Source organism: Rhinatrema bivittatum, chromosome 1, assembly GCF_901001135.1.
Source record: "Rhinatrema bivittatum chromosome 1, aRhiBiv1.1, whole genome shotgun sequence".
NCBI lineage: Eukaryota > Metazoa > Chordata > Amphibia > Gymnophiona > Rhinatrematidae > Rhinatrema > Rhinatrema bivittatum.
Genome location: NC_042615.1, coordinates 622,858,634 through 622,880,348, shown reverse-complemented (window position 1 = coordinate 622,880,348; position 21,715 = coordinate 622,858,634). Strand labels below are relative to the sequence as shown.

The 21,715-nt window shown below is 44.9% G+C and overlaps 1 protein-coding gene across 2 annotated transcripts in view; it reads right to left on the bottom strand.

The window, feature by feature from the left end:
* The window catches only part of CAMK4 (calcium/calmodulin dependent protein kinase IV), a 618,142-nt gene that overhangs the window by 205,369 nt on the left and 391,058 nt on the right, over window positions 1-21,715 (bottom strand). The window lies entirely within an intron of this gene.

Below are 21,715 nucleotides of genomic sequence, written 5' to 3'. Positions count from 1 at the left end.
GTCATTTTCTAAGGAGTTACCGCAGGAGATAAATTCGCAAATCGCGCTAACAGCCGTTAACGCGATTTGCGAATGCAAATTCTTAATTTAGTATTCAGGGGGCGGAGTTTATGTAAAGTTATCGTGTGCGGCGAAACAGCTGCAGTGGTAGCGCGGCTCCTAACGCGGCCAATAGCTACAACCCTTTCATTCGCGATACAGGCCGGTAAAGGGTTATCGCGGTTCACGATATTCCCAGACAGCCCGTTTCAGTATCCTGGAGAGAGAGAGAGAGAGAGAGAGAGAGAGATTCAGATGTTATGCTTTGACAGTTTATAAACCCCTGCCAGCAGGTTACGGTATGGATTTCTTAGTTGACCCTTTTAGGAGTAGCATGTGATTTACTGTCTCCAGTTTGATTATGTTTCCTTGGGTAAGGACTCTGGGGTCTCTGGGTTTGAGACTTGGGTAAAGAAATGAAGTCAGAGTTTCTTGTCCAATATTTTTGACCATGGTTTTTGGAAACCTTTTGTTATTGAGGAGGAGGATTTTTCCAAACTTTTTGCCTCTTGCTTGGTTTCCCCTTTGATTAAAGCTTTTCCTTATTTTTTTTTTTCATTGACTGAGTGCCCTAGAGCCCAAGGATTCAGATTCTGTACCACCTGGTGGAAGTGGTGTCTTTCACCTAGAAAGACCCTCAGGACCATCCAGGTCATCAGGTTAGAATGGATTTACATCCATTACCTGGGAGACTGAGCACTAGAATGAGAGAGAGAAGCCCAGAGACACCATCTAGGTGTATCACAGTATCATCTCAAGTGAATTCTTCAAGATGGAGCCATACTGCACAGTACCATCCAGGTGCTACAAAAGGAAGAAAGGAGAACTAAGGATTAATGACAGAAGAGTATGAGAAATTGGGTCTTAATAATCAACTGACTAAAGGGACTATATTTCTAACCATTTCACAATAAGAAGGAAGTGTAACACCCCCCCCCCCCCCACCTTTATAGAGTGTATTGAATTTAGGGAGGTCACAAAGTTCCCCAGGCTGTCCTGGACAACTCCTCTTCTCACAAATACCTAACAAGAACTCCTGGAGACACGGAAGTTCATCCTATGGGGGTAGGTTCAATCTTCTGGGCCCCTGGTGCAGTCGAGGCCAAAGTCATTAAATGCATAATCCCTCTTTTTCAGATCACTGGTTAGACAGATTTTCAGGTGAGAAAATATGCCCACTGGGAATTTATATAAAAAATAACCATGGAATCCATGGTGTTCAAAGGAAATTTACTTAAAGTTTGAAAATAAGATTCCAGGCCAGTAAAGAAAAAATGAGGAACAGCATCAGAAAAATCATAATCAAAGAGACAATAGCCTCTCTGTCCATGGTAAATCCTCTAGATATTCTTCTCCCAACTGAACCAGTTTCTAAATCTAGAATCACTTCTCCTTATAGGATAGGATAACCTCTCTCAAGTTCCAAGGGTTGAAAAAAATTACAAAAATCACTTGTTCAAAATTAGATCTTCCAAGTAGAAACTCCAACAGTCTTTATCATAAATTTCTTCGCAATCTTCAACCTCTGTTGCAGACTGGTCATAAAGGCAAAGGATCAAAACCCAGCCATTCAAGATTCCGGAGGTTTGCCCTTCTATCAGATAACTGGTTCAATCAAAAAAAATCCAGCAGATCTTCCAAATATCTCCCACAATCAACTCTAAAAAATCCTCACTGTTTGGGTACAGTTCACCAGGAATGTAGAAAGACTCCTACTGATCAGTCCTCTTGGGGAGAGGCAATGACCAAAACCATATGCTCCAAAAGCAATATATCCCAGAACTACAACCCACAAAAAGGTGAGTATATAGCAAGGAGAGGACCCCAAAAATGCAAAACCATTTAGATGCTAAAAATAGAGCTTAAAATAGTAGTGACTGCAAAGCCTGGTCACAGAAGAATCGATCATACTTTATAATTTGGCTGGGAAGGTAGATAAATTATTAAAGAACTTGGCTTTCACATCTAAAGACAGTTGCTGTAAGTTTGTCACAAATTAAATTGAAGAGTTAAACTGTAGAACAACTGGGCCATAAACATCAAGAGCTGTAAAGAACTTTTCATCAATTCCCTCAATTATCAGTAAAAATAAGCTGGAAACTGTACCAGCTACCAGCATAATTATTGCTGCTCAGCTTCCAGCATAATTATTACTGCTATCTACTTTATGATATTATTAGTGCTATTTACAATGGACTTAAAAGCGCTAAGCAACACACAGAGCCTAGAAATGAATCTTCCCCCGCTCAGGGAATTCTGGACACTCAGAGTGATTTGGCACGTTTTTGAGATCTGAGCAGTCAAATATTCACATTAAGAATGTTCAAATTAAGACCTATCCAGGTCTTCTCGGCCTGGGAGTTACACTCATAACGAAAAGAACAAATCTGAGCAATGTTATAGAGAAACAAGCGACACACCTTAGTATTTATTATTTTATTTATTTAACAGTTTTATATACCGGATTTCTTGTAACAGGTTACAAATCAAAACGGTTTACATAATAACATAATAGTAGCATTGTAGATGAGTGATAAGAAGACAGAGGCATCAAAGATGACCCCAGTGTTTGGACCAAGGGAAATGAGAGGGTGTGAGTGCCATCCACAGAGAGAAAATAAGAGGGAAGAGGGGAAGTAGATTTGGAGAGGAAAGACAAGAAGTTTTATCTTCGGTATGTTAAGTTTGAGATGATGGTGGGATATCCAGGCATTGATGTAGGCTGAGATTGGTGGAATTTCTAGTGTATAGAAGTTATCAGCAGAAAAATGGTACTGAAATCCATGGGAAGAGATCAGAGCACCAAGGGAAGAAGTGTAGATTGAAAGGAGAAGAGGGCCCTAGGACAGAGCCTTGAGGCCAACTGATCAATAGTGGAATAGTAGTGAAGGAAGAACCACCAGAGGATACAGTAAAAGTACAATGCGAAAGGTAAAAAGAAAACAGGATAGAGCAGAATTTCAACAGAATACAGTGTGCCAAGGAGTGGATCATGATCACTGATGTCAAAAGCAGCAATAGATCAAGGAAATTGGTGCTGCTTTTTGCCCATTCATCTTGGAGTGCTGTTTCCTCTGCTACCGATGCCTGCCTACACATTTCATTAAACTTGGATAAAAACCCCAAAGTCCAAAATAGGATGAATTTCTTCCCTATTGACATTAATGGAAACAAATAAAACAACATAATGGACTTGGTAATCAAAATGAATGAAAAGAATAAAAAATGGCAACTGACCCAAACATTTATTCTGTGCGCACCTCTATAATGTAATGAGAAAAGAAATTGCTGATATAGTAAACTCATTTGTACAATAAGTCAACAACTTCAAAATGGCAGGTACTGTAAAATCATCACTGCAATATTAGTAGCTTGAGGTACATTAGTGCAGATTAAACCTATTTAACGAGATATACCCAGAAGGGCCTGTTTACTAAAGTGTGTTAGTACTAACACAAGCATACACACGCATTAACACCCTTCTGTGCATTAATCTGCTTTAATGGTCGATTTTAACAAGACTTTGTAAAAAGACCCCCAGAATCTCTCTTGAGGAGTCATCACTGAAAAGAAAGCCGAATAAAGTAACTGCTGCTCCAAACCATAAATGCACCTTCATGATAAATTATATTCGTTAGCATGGTACACATTCTTTATCAATAATTCATGGAAAGAAAACGATTTTTCTTAAGTAACCTCCTAAGCACGAAAGGATGACTAATTAATCCTGATAATACAAAGTGCCACACTCTAAGAAGACATTCTGAAACTTTTTTGTTTGCTTTAAATGGTAGAAACATGAGAAAAACTGCAATCTTGGTACTTTTTGATGATTCATTCACAATTTTTTTTTTTGCACAATTATGGCAACCGTATATATTTAAAACTGCTCAGCCATGTTCTCTGGGGCGTAAGCAGCACATTATAGGGTGTGAGTTAAGTAATTGAGAACTCACAAAAAGGTGCGTGCACACCCTGGATAAGTTGTAGGGACAAGTGCCTTCATAGGAACATAGAAATATGACAGCAGAAAAAAACCATATGGCCTGTCTAACTTGTCCATTCACACAACTGCTCAACTCTACAATTCCTACCATCCTCTCAGAGTGTGCCCTCTCTAGAAGACATGCTTCCAACGCTGCTGTTCATACCCTCAGTAAGGAAGGATTAGAGGCAGAGGTGGGGTGGGAAAAGGGGGGAGGGGGGAGGGGGAAATATTGGTGGCAAGGAATATGGGGAACTGGGGAAGTGAGAGGGGCTTGAGAGAAGGGGATGTGAGGAAAATGCAAGGAGATGTGGGGGCTGCTAAGAAAGTAAGCAACAGGGAGGAGGTGAGGTGTGCCTGGGGAAGGAGACAGAGAGATAAGAAATGGGTGGGGGGCTGGGAAATGGTAACATGGAGATGGAGAAGAGTGGGGAAGGGAGTGAGAAAACACAGAGGAGATGGGCCTGAAAAAGAGCTGAGAGAGTGAGAAAGGAGACGGCACAAGGAGGAGAGTGAAAGAAGGAAGAGTAGTGGGCAGGTCCAGGTTGAAGAAGCACACAGTGAAATGCTAACAGATATTGGAAAGGCAAATATAACTGGCAATACAACAATGGGAGACTCAAATTACCTCAGTATTGATTGGGTAAATGTCTCTTCATGCTAGGGAGAAAAGGTTTCTAGATGCCATAAATGACCTCTTCATGGTAGTGGGAGGAATATTTTAGATCTAGCTTCACTATCCCCAGTGCTTGCCACATGCTTTATGTCAGGGGGGGGGGGGGGGGAAGGCACCTCTGCTAGGTTTGAACCAAGGCCAGTCTCAGCCAAGGGCAGTGTTTGGCACATAGAGCCACAGAATTAGTTAGTGAGTGCTCTCTCCACAATAAAGATGGCTTGCTGTGGGCCTTCCCCCCCCACCAGGTATCAGGGATAGGGCACTGCGTGCAGAAAGATCACAACACCCCCGGTAACCAGGATAGGGCACAGTGTGCAGGAAGATCAAAACACTCCCTGTATCAGGGATAGGGCACAAGTTCTAGTCACATTGACTGATCAGTGATCACATTACATTTTTTGTCAAGCTACCAACCGTTTCCACCCATCCCCCATATATTAAACCATCACCTCAGTGGGAACCTTGGTAACATCAATAAATAAGAGGGAAGCCAGCCAATAGGAATACATATTCATTCCTAACTGACTTAACTGACCTTAACTTGACCTGAAAAGTGTCAAATTGTATCATTTTCTGTTAGTGCGCACTAACAAAAATCCCGATTTTTCACGATAAATCGGTGGAATTCCTATTGTATTGAGTCCCTTACCGATTAATGACGATTTTAAAATTATCGTTAAAAAACGATTCACATCCCTAGTTCCCAATACTGGCATTTCTCCAGGAAGAAGAAGCTCTTACTTAAGGATGTCTGGTACCTGTTTTCTCGATCTTTGACAGATTCCCCATGGCTATTGTGTCCTTTTGATGACTGAATATCCAGGGGTCACAGATATCTGGTACCAAGTGAATTAACTGCTTGCTTCCTCTATCTTTGGTCCTAGCCCGCTGCTCCCTCTTGTGAGTGATTACAGTCCAAATTACACCTCGGCTTCCCTCACTGTTCTTTTCTAAATATGTGGGAGGGGGGGGGATGGGTGAATATCTGTAAACTCTTTGTAGGATTACAATCTTGTTTCAGTATTGTTCTGTCGGACTTGTGTATAAAAAGTGTATTCCCCAATAAAGATATATTGAAAAAAAAAGTATATGGGGGTCAAACATAAAAATCCAAACGTATACTTTGGAAGAAAGAAGAGTAGGTCATGATAGGGACATTTAACTACCCGAAAGGAATAAATGCATAGGAGGCTGGTCTCTTAATGGAAAGGATGCTCTGGATGAGGGTGAAAGAGGATAGACTCCTAGAAACATGATGGCAGGAAAAGACCATACAGCCTATCCTGTCTGCCCATCCCTCAGAGTAATCTGAGCTAATATTTCTTTACAGAAAGAGTGCTGAACATATGGAACAGCCTCCCTGTGGAGGTAGTAAAGATGAGGAAAATGTCAGAATTCAAGAAAGTTTGGGACAAGCACAGAGGGTCTCAGAGAGAGGAAAGGACTATAAAACCGAACAGATGTGGATGGCCATATGGTCTTTATCTGCCATCCTGTTCTATGTTTCTGTTTTTCAAAGTTGGCAAAGTTGAATAAAGCAGGCCAGTAGTGAAGGTGTTCTACAGGTCCATGTGCTGGCAGCATAGTGCAGAGATTCTGGTTTAGATGTGGTAATCCACAACAGCTAAATCTATGTGGACTGATGCAGAAACTTATTGTAACACTGTTTGATGTATCACATTCAATTTGACAACTGTTCTAGTTGCAGCACTAAAACAATTGCAGCTCTAAATACAGACATGCCATGGGAGTAAATACATACATACTGTGGGAGTGATTTTCAAATTCCCTCCCTAAATTAGGCAGCAAAAAACATGCATAAATTACACCAATTTCCAAGGCAAGCTTACAAGCATAGGTTCGCTTTTAAAATTGTCCCACCAAATTCACCTGCGCACAATTAAACCTGCTACTATATATGTAGAAACATTACAGGAGAATTTCCGCACATACTTTTGAAAATCCAAAAGATTGTGCATAAGTCCAGCCTCCCCCCAACTCCACCTCAGTCTGGGTAAGCTTACATGGGGACAAGACACACAGTATGTGTGGAAGTTTTGTTTCCTAATTTCCTCTTTTTATCAGAATCTTCCTTTTTAAAGTTAAATGCTACTGTGGTCGTTTTACTTAAAGTCCTCCCTCCAGTGATTATGTCAGATTTGATTGCATTATACTAAGTGGCCCCATTACCGCTACCTCTTGCATTAGGTCCTGAGATCTAGATCTAAAGACTTTGCCTCTAGCCACCTGCCTTGACCTTCCATCTGGACCAGACCTCGGTTCTCGCCTCATCCTTCCGGAACCCTTCATCTCCGCTGCCACCTGGCACTCTGCTTCTGGACATCTTCTCCGGGATCAACCACGCGGATCAACCAGTTGGCCCCGGTACCCAAGGGCTCAACCTGCAGGAAACAAGGGCTGGCATTGGTAAAGCTCCAGTCGGCCTCCGCTTCCCGCTTGGCCTCGCCTCCCGACGGTGGGGACCCGTGGGGGCTTTCTCCATGGGTGGTGCCAACACCACCTCGGGCCAGGGGTCCACCTCTGCAACATACATTCCCTCTGCTCTTCCTTCTTTCACTCCCAGCTCTTTTTCAGGCCCATCTCCTCTGTGTTTTCTCACTCCCTTCCCCAATTTCCTCCATCTCCATCTGATACCAGTTCTCAGCTCCCCATTTCCACTCTCTCCATCTCCTTCCCAGACATACCTCTTTTCCGTCCTGTTGCTTCCTGTCTCACCAGACCCACATCTTGCAACTTTCTCATATCCCCTTTTCAGACCCATCTCCTTCCTTTGATCTCTTGCCCTTTCCCCAGTCCACCATATGTTTTGCCACCAATATCTTCCCCTCCCCCTCCTTTTCCCAGCCCACATCTGTCTCTAATCTTCCCTTACTAAGTGTATGGTAACGCATTCCAGGCATAGGGACAGGGAGGGCATACTCATTATACCTGAAGGTGCCTTATCCATCTCCTTTCTAAAATGGCATGCTCGCTCTCAAAACAAGTGTGCACAAAAGAGAAGAAAGGACCGGATTCACTAGCACGTAAGGGCACGCTCTTTATCCATTTCCTGTGGTGAGCTCTACCATTCCTGCTTTTCTCCTACTTCAAAAAAGGAAGAGGCAGGGAGGGTGGCAGTGGTCTGCTATTGACCGAGACCCAGCAGCTAATGTAGGAGAGAGAAGAGACAGGCAAGGATTGTCATGGAAATTTGAAATGTTTGAAAAAGAAAACTTGACTAATTGCCCTGGAACAAGAAGCTATGCTGACAACAATTAATGGTTTTCTAGCTCTGGGCCATATGGAACAGGCTGATCCACCTCGGTGGTAGAAGATGGCAGAAAAAGAACAATTGGTCCATCCAGTTATTCCTGTTCACATTGCCAAAGATATATTCCAACTGCCAGCCATAATAAGTGACCATTTGCAGGACATCATTCCTTATCTAAGACAGATTTTGTCAGCTTCTTCCATTGTACTTCCTGGGTAGCTGAGTATGCAAGATCCCCTTTTAGTTCACATCCAGCACGCATCCCCTCCCATGTCCAATCACAAAGTCCCACAGTAATTCGAACAGTCACTTACATCAGTGTGGCTCTTATCCGAATTTCTGACCTCTTAGGTCCCCTGTGGCCTTTCCAGATGGCTCCCCATCACTGCAACCCAGTTGCACCAATTCTGTCAACACAAGGAGCACATAGCCTGCCAAACAGCCTTGGCTATGGCGGCGCCTAACTTTACACTAGGGCTTCCAGTTATTACTGAAGCTGCAGCCAGCTAGTCCGAATTAATTAGCAGCTGGGACTGTCCATGTTGCTCCTCTGCATGCATGTCTACAGAAAAAAAGAAAAAGAATACCTTCTAATGTTTATGCACATCAAAAACGCAAGGGTCCAAGAGAAAACTTTTCTCCTGTTTATGAAATATCACACCCAAGCATGCATAGGATGATACCAGATGGCTCTTTAGGTAGAGTGCAGCAATTCAGTACAAGAATGATGGATCCTGGCAAATCACTCCTGCAATCTTTTCCACCTGAATCACTGTATTTATAAATAGATAACAGTTCAATGTAACAGAAACTGAAAAAAAATTGCCAGTTATTTAAAATTGCTTTCTCAGAGGTAATAAACGGTGATGCTGTAATACTTTGAAGGAAACAAATCTTATGATTTCAAGTCTTTTGACCTAATGTTTAGAGGCACAGCACTGGGTAAAGATATAAAATCGTATGTGCTTGCTGTACCCTAGCCATATTAGTTCATTGACCATCCTTGCTTTTTCTATTACTGATTTTAATCTTTATCAAAAGGACTATGTTTCTGGTCACTTCTATTCATAAAAAAAAAAAAAAAGCATTAAACCCTAGGCTCAAATTCTCTCTGTTGTGTAAAGTGCTGTCAGGCTCTGCAAGTGCTTTAGAATGCAGAGGCCTTGTTTTGCATGACTTTTATTAGTGATGGCCCAGGTTCAACTGAATGCTGGGTCTATCCTGAAACTATACATAAAGAAAGCCAATACTAAGAATCAAGAAATGATTTTGAGCTAGATAGAAGTACTGGACAGAATCACACTCTGCTTGATTGCCATGTCTACACTGATTTATAATGCTTTTACTTACTCACGTTTCACCTCTATGTCTCAAGGGCCTTCATGTTCAACCTTTTCCTTATCTGCAAGGCCTTCAATGTCAATGCTGCTGTTCACTGTTATGAATCCTACCAGTGATCTTGGATAGTGTAAATTATTTGAACTAAAAAAATGTTTTATCAGAAATGATCTTAGTGACATATTTATTCTTCCTTTTCTTTTTTCTCGCTCCAAACCAGACAATTCAAAGTCATCTCCAACAAATATCCATAGATGCTGACCTTCAATATGACCACTTTTTCAAATAAACCATTTTTGACAGCTACTATATTTAGTGAAAGAGGTACCTCCTAAAGGAAAAAAAAGTGCAGCCACTAACCCGAGACACTTTGAAACCACTACCAATGCAATTGTTAAACATAGGGCCCAAAGGATGCTCAGGCTCCTAGCCGCTGAGAATGCAGCAGAAAGGGGTGAGAGAAGGAAGATGCCATCTGTGCTCTCAAGGGGCTCCCACCCTGCCCCCCCCCCCCCCCAGCAGCTTCTGAACCCTTTGAGACCGGCTCATCCACTGCAGGAATGGGGCTGCCCTCACCACCAATGTCACAGCAGAGGAGGGCCCATAGGGGCCCAACACCAAAGGGCCATACAAAAGGGTGTGCCCCTTTGATGCCTCTCTGGGCATGACTTGAAACAATATCACAAGCTCTACATATCATTGATTCAGCTAATTCCCCTTTCTCCAGCAACCCTCACCTCATGTAAGTAGCCCTCATATTCATATCTCTACCCCTTGGAATTTCTTAGACTAATGGTCACCCCATGAATCCCTACCAGTCTCTCTCCCATACCCCACCCAGATTCTCTATCCAGCTTATCTCAGCAGGACTAGCCTCATAACGCTTGTCCTTCTCAAACCAAAGGAACTAAGCAATCCTTGTCCTCTGATTCACTCCCTCCCAGGCCCACTTAACAGTCACAATGAATGATCAAATTTTCTACTAAGAGGAGATAGAATCATGAGAGGATAGCATACAAAAAAGACAAAAAAATTAAGCCATTCTTTCCAATAGTTATATCTTCACAATGTGCTTTAGCAAGACCACCCAATCCTTTCCATACAAGACTCCTTCACTCTATCCCTTGCAACATAGGACTTCAACCCAATTTAAACAAACCAACTCCCTTTCCATACAACCTGGCCTTTTCAATTCACGCTTCGCAAACAGCAATTCCCAACACATACTGGACCTTATAGATGAATTCAAGATCCATATACTATGCTGTACTGAGACTTGGATAGGAGAAGACAACTCCTCTTCCTTGGAGAGTTGATCCATAACAGATTGCTACTCCTTAGCAGATTGGTATCAGATTGCTACCTCCTTTCCTTATAGGAGCATCTAACAGCAGTTTGCTAACAGATTTACAGATAGCTAACTCCTCCCCTCTGGAAGAGCAGGTCATGTCATATCGCTACTCCTTCCCCTTTCAGGAGAACAGCAGAACAGCTTGCTAACTCCACCCTCTTGGGCTACACTATTGCTTATCACCCTCAAGGAAATGGACAGCAGAAGATGTCCAACCATACATATCAACAAGCACCAGGACAATTGAGCCACCCTCTTCCCCTGGGCTTAGTTCTCTCATAACACCAATATCAATGCAGCCACTGGGTCCTCTCCTTTCCACTAGTCTATGGGAAACAACCTTTGCCTCCTCTGCCTCTACCCATGACAGTGTCCTCACCAGTGGCTCAACTCTTCACCCAGGAATTGTATGAACTATGGGAATGGACCAATCATCTAATTCAGAAAGCCATCGACAGAGCAAAGAAAACTGTGGATGCCCATAGAAGACCACTTCCTCAGTTAAAGGTTGGAAAGAAAGTGTGGTTAAGCACACAGCATTTATGCCTGCAGGTTCCTTCCATGTGTCTGGCCCCATCTATGCTAACCCAAGAAATCCCAAGCTTCAGGGAAGGGACTTAAGCAGTCTGGGGGCTTCTCCCACAAACTGCCACATTCAGTTCTCGGTCTGGGTCACTTCTGTCAGCTCCTAACACTGTTGAGCTCCTTCACTCACCCGTGCGGTAGGATGCTGTGCTTTGATGAGGCAAGATGCCGCAGATTCGCTTCACGGCAGGATGCTGCTGCCTCCCAGTTAGGCTTCACCCTAGGCATGCATGCACCCAATGTTACGACACTTAAATGGCCCACAGCGGGGAAACCCTATGCGGCACCCCTTGATAACCTCACAGGCTCAGGCCTACAAAAGGCCTTTGCTCTTTCTTCCATGCTGCCTCAGCAACAGGTCTGTCTATTCTACTCCAGCATCTTGCTTCAGTTCCGTGTTCCTTGTCTTCAGTTCTTCAACCTTGTCTCAGCCTAAGGGTCCACAAACACAACAACTAGATCCTGTTTCCCCCAGATACATCCGCAGCATGAAGCAAATCCTAGCCCCATAGCTAACAATTATCATAAATGCCATTCTAAGTCAAGGAACCCGTCCCCACTCACTCAAAAAAGCAACTATCAAACTCATACTGAAGAAACCTGGGTAGATTAAAAAAAAATACTGGCTAACTACCGCCCAGTCTCTAACCTCCACTTCCTGTCCAAGTTAGATTAAAAAGGTAGTTTACCTTCAACTCCTTTATTACCTCAAAGAATGTAACATCTTCACTGTCACCAGTCTGGCTTCAGGAAGGGTCATGAAACTGAATCTGTACTTCTGGCTATCTCCAATATGGTCCACCTACATGCTGATCAAGGCAGTTGACTCCCTCTTCATTTTATTAGAACTGTCATTGTCATGGTAGATAAGCCCTTGCAGTGAGGCATGATTGATACTGCCTGAAAGGTGAACTTGCTAGGCCCAAGCCACCAGTAGGTGGACATGCTTGGGGAAGGAGCTATACTTCAACTTTACCAACCCCTTCTACCATAGGTTGACCCCTTGGGTTTGGAGGTCGGCAGGCAAGGTCCAGAGTTGTCAGAAGGAGACTGGAAGCAGGCCAAGATCAAGGGGGGCAGTGAGCAAGCAGAGGTTGAGTCCAGGCCGAGTGTTGCGCCCGTCAGTTGCAGACGGCTGCGACCTTTGCTGCTCACCTCATTTTGCCCAGTAGCCTCGATTCTGGCTAAGATGGCCATCTCTGCCTTTGCACGCCAACCTCCTTGGTGTTCCCAGGATGGCGAGGGCAATCCCGGTTGCCATCTTGAACCTGGAGTGACCTAGGGCACGCATGCGCACCTGCCTCCTTCTTGTGCACATCATGGCGGGAACCTTGGGGGTGTCCCCTCTGCATGATGTCACTACCTAAGTATATATAAGCTAACCGGACTTTCCTACCTACGAGTTAGCAAGGATTCCATCTTGCTATTCCTTTCTCTGAGATGCTTCGCATCACTGTACCGGTGTTCCTGGCTGAGTGACTCAGGTACCCGCTCCTCGGGGGCCTTTCTGCACTCAGAGCTATCCACTCCTCGGAGAGCCTCTCCTGCCTGTCTCACCTTCTTCAGCTAAGTAAGTTTTCCTGCATCGGATCTCCGCTGCTGTTACTACGTATTCTCTACAGCATTGTGAGTACAAGACCTACTCTTCATTACCTCATCTATCCTGCTGTGTGGGATCCTCGGGATACCCCACTCTGCGGACCACTACTAGATCCACGCTGTCTTGTGCAAATTGCCAACACCTACCTCTGGGTTACCCCGTGCTGCGGACCACTACCAGAGCTACAACGCACAAGCTATATCTGAAGCAAGTACTTTCCTGGCTACCCCGCCTTGCGGACCACTATCGGATTTACGCTGTCTTGTATCAGTTACTCACATCTGCCTCCGGCTTACCCCGCACGACGGATCACTACCAGAGCTACCACGCAGAAGATTCTCAAGAAGCAAGGATTCCCCGGGTTACCCCGCTCTTCAGACCACTAACGGAGAATCCATCCCAGGTCCTCTAATTCTAGGACTGTGTTTACAACCTGCCCCTCGGGTTTCTCTTTGCTGTATAATAAATATTCTCTGACTCCTGTGTCCATCACTACTGAGACCCTGCCTGTCGTGGAGAGTCACCACAGGGCTCCTCCCTGTGGGTGGAGTCAGCTCTCTCCATGACCCAAGGGCCCACAAACCAAGTTAAACATAACACTGAGATCAGGACATGTGGCAAACAGGCAATGATGAGGTCCAGGCAGAAGTCAAAGCAGGCAGCAGTCAAGAACCAAAGTCAAATCCAAAGTGGAGGTCAGAACTGGAAGCCAGGCAGAGGACAAACAAGATAAAGACAGACAGGAGTAAGATAGGGTACATGGAAGGGGCCAAGGCAGAGACAAGGGCTTTAACAAGACCAGGAGACAGGAAGACAGGAACATGAAGCAGGCAAGGTGGGAACACAGAGAAGGAAAGGCAAGAACATGGAGAAGGCAAGGCAGAAACATGGAGCAACATGCACTGCTGGTTGGCAGCACAGCAGGAGAAGCTGATGCTGAGACACTAGCTGATCACAAGAGACTTTCTTATATACTCACCAGGATGTGATGCCATCAGCTAGCACCACAGGAAGTCCTGGCTAGAGGACCTATAGAGGAAGTCCAGAACTACAGGAAGTTCTAACCAGGGTCCATGGAATAGCATGTTGCCGGAGGCTATGCCAGAGTCACTTCAGATCAGAGGTGAGAGGCATTACAGCCGCTTTTCATATGGTTGATCACCAACTCCTGATTTGGTGTTTAAACAATGTTGGCATCAAAGTTACTACCCTTAATTGATTTGAATCTTTTCTGTCAAACAGAATACAATCAAGCACTTGGACCAACAAACCCTTCAAATCCTGAATTCTCACATGTGGAGTGCCCTAAGGATCAATACTCTCCATGATACTTTTCAACATTTACATCTACTCAATCTGTGATCTCATCCAAGCCTTCAATATTGAATGCCTCCTCTTTGCTGATAACATTCAACTCTGCATCAAAATCAGGCCCAACCAAACATCTTCCATTGCAAATCTCAATAATTGTCTTGCAGCAGTTGCTCAGTGGCTTTGTGACCATGAACTCAAATTAAACCCTTCCAAATCTGAACTCCTCTGGATCAGCAGGCAAGGTCACCCTTGATCCCTCCAATCTATCTAACCTCCGTCCTATCTCCAATCTCCCTTTCCTCTCCAAAGTCATTGGGAAACTTGTAAACTCCCGTCTCTCTGACTACCTAGAACAATCCAATATACTCCTACCAACACAATACGGTTTCCGAAAACACCTCAGTACGGAATCCCTACTCCTCTCCCTTACAGATACAATCATCAAAGGAATGGATGCCGGTAACTCCTACCTCATTGCCATGCTAGATATTTCCGCCGCCTTCGACACCGTAAATCACAACATCCTCATCAACACTCTCATCAGTATAGGAATTTCAGGTACTGCTCTTTCTTGGATAAAGTCCTTCCTCCAAAACCGTACCTACACAGTCCTCACCGACAATTTTACATCCCCTCCTGTTAATCTCGACTGTGGTGTTCCCCAAGGATCCTCCCTCTCTTCCACCTTATTTAACATTTACATGCTCCCCTTACAAACCTCCTCTCCAACCTTGGTATCACACACTTCATCTATGCGGATGATGTGCAAATCCTCATCCCTTTCAAAAACTCTGTTCTCACTGCACTCCAAAACTGGAACACCATTCTCGCCTCCATAAACCAGCTCCTCACTGACATGCACCTATCCCTCAATCCGCAAAAAAACTGAACTCCTCCTCGTCTCCTCTAGACATGCAGCCACACCCACTCTCTCCACTCTCCATTCCCCCCAACTTTCTCTCTGACACAAGAAACCTGGGTGTTATACTTGATAATCAACTAACCTTCAAACCATATATCAAATCTATCCTTAGCAGCTGCTATTTCAAACTACAAACCCTCAAAAAACTCAAACCCCTTCTCTACTTTTCCGATTTCCGTACGGTACTCCAATCCATAATTTTTTCGAAAATTGACTACTGTAACGCTCTCCTACTTGGACTCCCTTCTACCCACATCAAACCTCTACAACTCCTCCAAAACGCTACTGCACGCATCCTCACCAATGTCAACAAGAAAGACCACATCACTCCCACCCTCATTGATCTCCACTGGCTTCCCATTCACTCACGAATTATTTACAAGACCCTTACCCTCATCCACAAAAGTATTACTAACGAACACTACAACTGGCTAAACCCACCCTTCCTCCCTCGTACCTCCACAAGACCCACCCGTGCTTCCCTCCGTGGAACTCTTATCCCTCCTTCCATAAAATCCACTAGACTCATCTCCACCACCAATAGAGCCCTTTCCCTTGCAGGCCCCTTCCTCTGGAACTCTATGCCTCTTGACCTACGTACCGAAACCTCCACACCTACTTTCAAAAAGAAACTCAAAACTTGGCTTTTCCTCCAAGCATACCCCCTTTCTTCATCATCTTCACCAACTAACACGCTAGCCCAACCATCATCTCTCTCCAACACCCCCGTTCAGGACCTACACCCAACACCCTCCCCCTCTAAAGACTCATACAATTTTTGTATATAACCAGTGTACATATTTCTACCTCGAATCCCTATTCATATCTTATCCCTATGTATCTGTTTGCACCCTCCCCCTGCCCCCTCTTTTGTCTCGACTACCCCCCTCCATCCCTCCCCTAGTTATTTAGTTACCGTATTTTTCGCTCCATAAGACGCACTTTTTTCCCCCCAAAAGTGGGGGGAAAATGTATGTGCGTCTTATGGAGCGAATATAAAAAAAACCAAACAAAAATCTAACAACCCCCCCCCCCCCCCCCCGACTCCCCCAAGACCTGCCGACTTAGTTTACCGCAAACCCCCCCACCCTCCTGACCCCCCCAAGACCTGCCGACTTAGTTTCCCGCAACCCCCCACCCTCCTGACCCCCCCCAAGACCTGCCAAACGTCCTGGTGGTCCAGCGGGGGTCCAGGAGCGGTCCGGGAACGATCTCCTGAGCGTGGGCCGTCGGCTGCCAGTAATCAAAATGGCGCCGACGGCCCTTTGCCCTTACTATGTCACTGAGACCGACCAATAGCAGCGGTCGGTCCCAGTGACATAGTAAGGGCAAAGGGCCGTCGGCGCCATTTTGATTACTGGCAGCCGACGGCCCACGCCCTGGAGATCGTTCCCGGACCGCTCCTGGACCCCCGCTGGACCACCAGGGACGTTTGGCAGGTCTTGGGGGGGTCAGGAGGGTGGGGGGTTGCGGTAAATTAAGTGGCAGGTCTTGGGGGGGGTCAGGAGGGGTGGGGGGGTTGCGGTAAACTAAGTCGGCAGGTCTTGGGGGGGTCAGGAGGGTGGGGGGTTGCGGTAAACTAAGTCGGCAGGTCTTGGGGGGGTCAGGAGGGTGGGGGGTTGCGGTAAACTAAGTCGGCAGGTTCTTGGGGGGTCAGGAGGGTGGGGGGTTGCGGTAAATTAAGTCGGCAGGTCTTGGGGGGGTCAGGAGGGTGGGGGGTTGCGGTAAACTAAGTCGACAGGTCTTGGGGGGGTCAGGAGGGTGGGGGGTTGCGGTAAACTAAGTCGGCAGGTCTTGGGGGGGTCAGGAGGGTGGGGGGTTGCGGTAAACTAAGTCGGCAGGTCTTGGGGGGGGTCAGGAGGGTGGGGGGTTGCGGTAAATTAAGTCGGCAGGTCTTGGGGGAGTCAGGAGGGTGGGGGTTGTTAATTTAAAGGGTTGGGATGGGGGGGGGGGGTTTTTGGGGGGGAGGGGTTCCCAGAGAAAAAAGTTTTCTGATCTGGGGAGTGGACCGAAATGGCCCTCCCCAGACCCGAAAACAAAATGGGGAGAAAAAAAAAGCTATGCACTCCCCTAATTTGCTCCATAAGACGCCCAGACGCAGAGCCGGTTTAGCACAATTTTTTTTTTTTTAATTTTCCCCCTCTGAATCCTAGGTGCGTCTTATGATCAGGTGCGTCTTATGGAGCGAAAAATACGGTAATTTTTCTGTTACTGCGTTTATGTTATATACCGTTCTCTGTAAAGGCTATGCCTATATATCTTTTGTTGTAAGTTACTTGTAAACCGGCACGATGTGCAAACGGTTGCCGGTATATAAAATTAAATAAATAAAAATAAAAATAAATGATCGCCAACCCACCTACTAGATGTAGAGACCCATAGGTCTCCACTAGATGGCCTTAGCTCCCAGCTCTTGAATAATCAGTTTTAGAGGATCAGACCATTCCCAACAGCACCTCCCCTAGAGGTGATGGACTAGAAATCCATTGGGGTCTCCCTGTGCAGGATTGCTGAGGTAGTTACCTTCTGTTGCACAAGTGGGGGCTAGGTCAGTGCAGAGTGTGTTCTTTTGGTTTTGGTATTGGAGAGTGAAGAGCTTTGTTTTTTTTCCTTTGTTTTGAGCAAGGACCTCCTGGCCTAACTTATATATTGGGAGCAAGATAATTTACAGTACATTTCTGGCCTGTGAAGATCTGGCTCCAAATTTTGTAAAGAAACATTTGTTAGAAAATGAAGGATTTTGGATTTTTTGACTAAGATGATAACATGGAACTGGAGTAAGGACATCCCTGGATCTGGGGCCAGAGGCAATGCAATCTGCTGCATCCTTTTCACTTTCAGGGAAGGATCAGGGTAGAGTCTTTTTTTTTTTAACGTTAAAAGTGTTTTGTCCTTGTTTGGTTTATGAGGAAATCTTCTTCTACAGCCGTTTCTTCCAACTTCAGATCTTTCCACAAGGAGGAGTTCAGAGTGACAGAAAGAAGAAACTATATCTTGGAGACTCACTACTGGATCTCTGCTCTTTGGATACAGGAAACAGGCTGGGGTTTGAAGGACTGGATTCTCATGGACATCAGGACTACAGGGTCCCCTTACATGCCCAACTGAGACACTTACCCATTCAAGCCAGTAGGGGTAAGCTAAATCCCAGAAGTTAGTACCAGGAACACATTTACAGAGAGAAAGAAAAGGAGTTCAGAGTGTAAAGAAACCAGCTTTGAGCATAGATGTAATTGGACTTTATTTATTCTGAAAAAATCATAGTAAAATCTGATTTGATCACCCTGTGTCCTGTCTGTTCCATGTAGCACTAAAACAGCAAGAGGGTTCATAACACACAAGGGAAAGGGATTCCACTTACATGTTTGGGTCCTGAAAAGCATCCTTTCCCCCACCTAGGGACAAATTGGATTGTGAAAGTGAATGAGTTGGAACTAGCACAGGATGGTACTGTGTTTTGTTTTTATGGTCCCCATTGAGATTCAGCCCGACCACTGAATTGGGATTACATATGTACCTAATTACATCCCAAGGAAACAGTATGAAGTCTAGGGGTTCACCTCATTCAGAATCTCAGCATGGAAACACACGTCACCAAGGTGGTAAGAACCTAATTCATGCATTTTCACCAGATCCACCAATTGCACAACTACCTTGACAAACACAATCTAGCCACAGTGATATATGAATTAAACACTAACAGAATAAACTACTGCAATTCCCTATTCAATGGCATTTCACGATTCAGTTTGAACTACCTCCAGCTCTTACAGAGCACAGTCACAAGAATTCTGATAAAAGCCAAAGCTCTGGATCACATAAAATTTATGCTACACCAACTACACTGGTTCCCTATTGAAAATAGAATAAAATTCAAAATGCAATACTTTGTCTTCAAGTGCGTGAACAAATAGACCCCAGAATACCTCTTACAATTTCTTATCTCCTACAGTTCCACCAGAGAAATCTGTTTCCCCCAATTAGCCCTTCTGTCCAGTCCACTTCTGACTTCTGCCAGACTCTCCTGCACCAGACTGTGTCTTTAGTGTTATGCACCAAAAATCTGAAAGATGCTACTGCTAGCTAAGGGTGTGCATTTGTTTGCAACGTATTGGTAATTCACAACGTATAGGGCCATATTCGCTGTATTCGTGGGGAAGCAAAACGTATTGTGATTCCCCACGAATACAACGAATCTTCACCGAATTATTCGGCCGTCTAAAGGAGCGAATTTAAACAAACCCCCCACCTTCCTGGCCCCCCCCCCCCCAAGACTTACCAAAACTCCCTGGTGGTCCAGTGGAGGGACCCATCTACTGCACTCACGCCGTCCGCTGCCGGTATTCAAAATGGCGCCGATAGCCTTGGACCTTACTATGTCACAGGGGCTACCGGTGCCATAGTCAATATCGCATATACCAAATATGCATTCTTTAATTAAATATCACTTCATAAAACAACATTAAAGATTCAAAGATTCAACTTTTTAGACATATTATCATAACCCTTTACCATATGACACTCTGGACACATAATATGTACACATAAATCCCCAATACATCACTATTTAAATATATACCCCTAAAAGTTCTAGCCTCACTCACTCACACATTCACACTTCCTATCTCTCTACGGGATGCGTTAAAATTCATACCATCCCCCAGTATTCCTTTACTGTTTTTTCTGTTTTCTTTTTTATCAGTATAGAATATAATACATTACAGTAATATTGATAAAAAGAAAAAACAGTAAAGGAATACTGGGGGATGGTATGAATTTTAATGTATCCCGTAGAGAGATAGGAAGTGTGAATGTGAGAGTGAGTAAAGTTAGAACATTTAGGGGTATATATTTAAATGGTGATGTATTGGGGATTTATGTGTACATATTATGTGTCCAGAGTGTCCTAAGTTAAAGGGTTATGATAATATGTCTGAAAAGTTGAATCTTTAATGTTGTTTTATGAAGTGATATTTAATTAAAGAATGTATATTTGGTATATGCGATATTGACTATGAGAAAAATATAAAGGATCCCTTATTTGTTGTAATGGACCTAGCCCTGCCCATAGCACCTGGGATGCTACTAAACCCTCACTTCTCCAATTCCTCATGAGCCACCATAGCTTCTTCTACAGGGCTCCAGACCTGCATCACACAAAGCCAAGAGTTTAAAACCCTGCAGATCTTTACAAATGTCAACTTTGAATCTTACACCAAATATACAGCCAATTCAAATTGTGGCACTTGTGCCACAGAATGTGCATAGAGGTTAAAAGTGCTGATAGAGTTAATGGTAGGGTGAAAATTTCCTCTCTAATGGGAACCTTCAATGGTTAAGCAGTGTGTAAATATCTGCTGGAATTGCACAGGATGTACATGGGGCAAAAGTTTAATCTGGAAGCAGAGTGGGAATTGTCCAGAGCCCCGGGTCAGCTATGTGTCAGGAGTTTCCCCCAAGACTTTCCAAAAGTCCCTGGTGGTCCAGCGGGGGTACTGAAGCGATCACTTGCACTCGGGCCGTCGGCGGCTGGTATTCAAAATGATGCCGATAGCCTTTGCCCTTACTATGTCACAAGGGCTACCGGTGCCATTGGTCGGCCCCTGTCACATGGTAGGAGCACAAGATGGCGCTGGCCGTCCATTGCTCCTACCATGTGACAGAGGCCGACCAATGGCACCGTAAGCCCCTGTGACATAGTAAGGGCAAAGGCTATCGGCGCCATTTTGAATACCAGCAGCTGACGGCCTGAGTGCAGGAGATAGCTCCCGAACCCCCGCTGGACCACCAGGGACTTTTGGCAAGTCTTGGGGGGGGTCAGGAGTCCCCCCCAAGAAGAGAAGTCGGGCAAAGCGGAGGTCTGGGGCTGAAAAGGTGAGAGGGCTGCCGCAGGTGGCACGCGTAACAATCAGCTGTCAATAAATGCATTTTGCCACAGGATTACAATAAAGACCTCTAGAAACAGTTACAAGAAATGTATTCTTCAAGTTCTTTCCCATTGGGGTCCATATTCAAATGCTACTTAGCCAGATAAATCAGACTTATCTAGCTAAGTGGCGGCCACTGAATTATCTGTCCCTTATCCAGCTAAGTAGTTAGCCGGATAGTCAGTGGACACTAGTACTGGGGTCTGGAAAAAGCCTCTCAGGAACAGGGTAGGACCACAGAGCAGGAACTAGGTTTATCTTCTGCCTAGCCAGACCCATTTTCTGCAGGTTGAGCCCTTGGATTCTGGTGGCCAGTAGGAATTGGCTACAATGGCTGAACATCATGCTTGGAAACTGGATTGGTCTTCTGCTTAGCCAGTCCTCTCCCCATAGGTTGAGCCCTTGAGTTCTTGGGCAAACAGGGCTTAATTGGCGGGCTGGATAGCCTGGTCAAGGAAGGGCAGACACAAACTGAATGTTGGGCAGAGATAGAGTGGAAGCAGAGGTCTTGGTATAGATATAGGTAAGAAGCAACCCAGAAGGTAAGGACTGGATACCAGGACAGGCTAGGACTGGATACTGCAACCAAAAAGGACACAGGGCAGGGTCTGGGCAGGATACAGACAAAGGCTTGGGTAAGGCAAAGCAGAGAAAGGATACTGGGGACCTGACTGGTCAGGACACAACAAGACTAGACAAGGACAGGA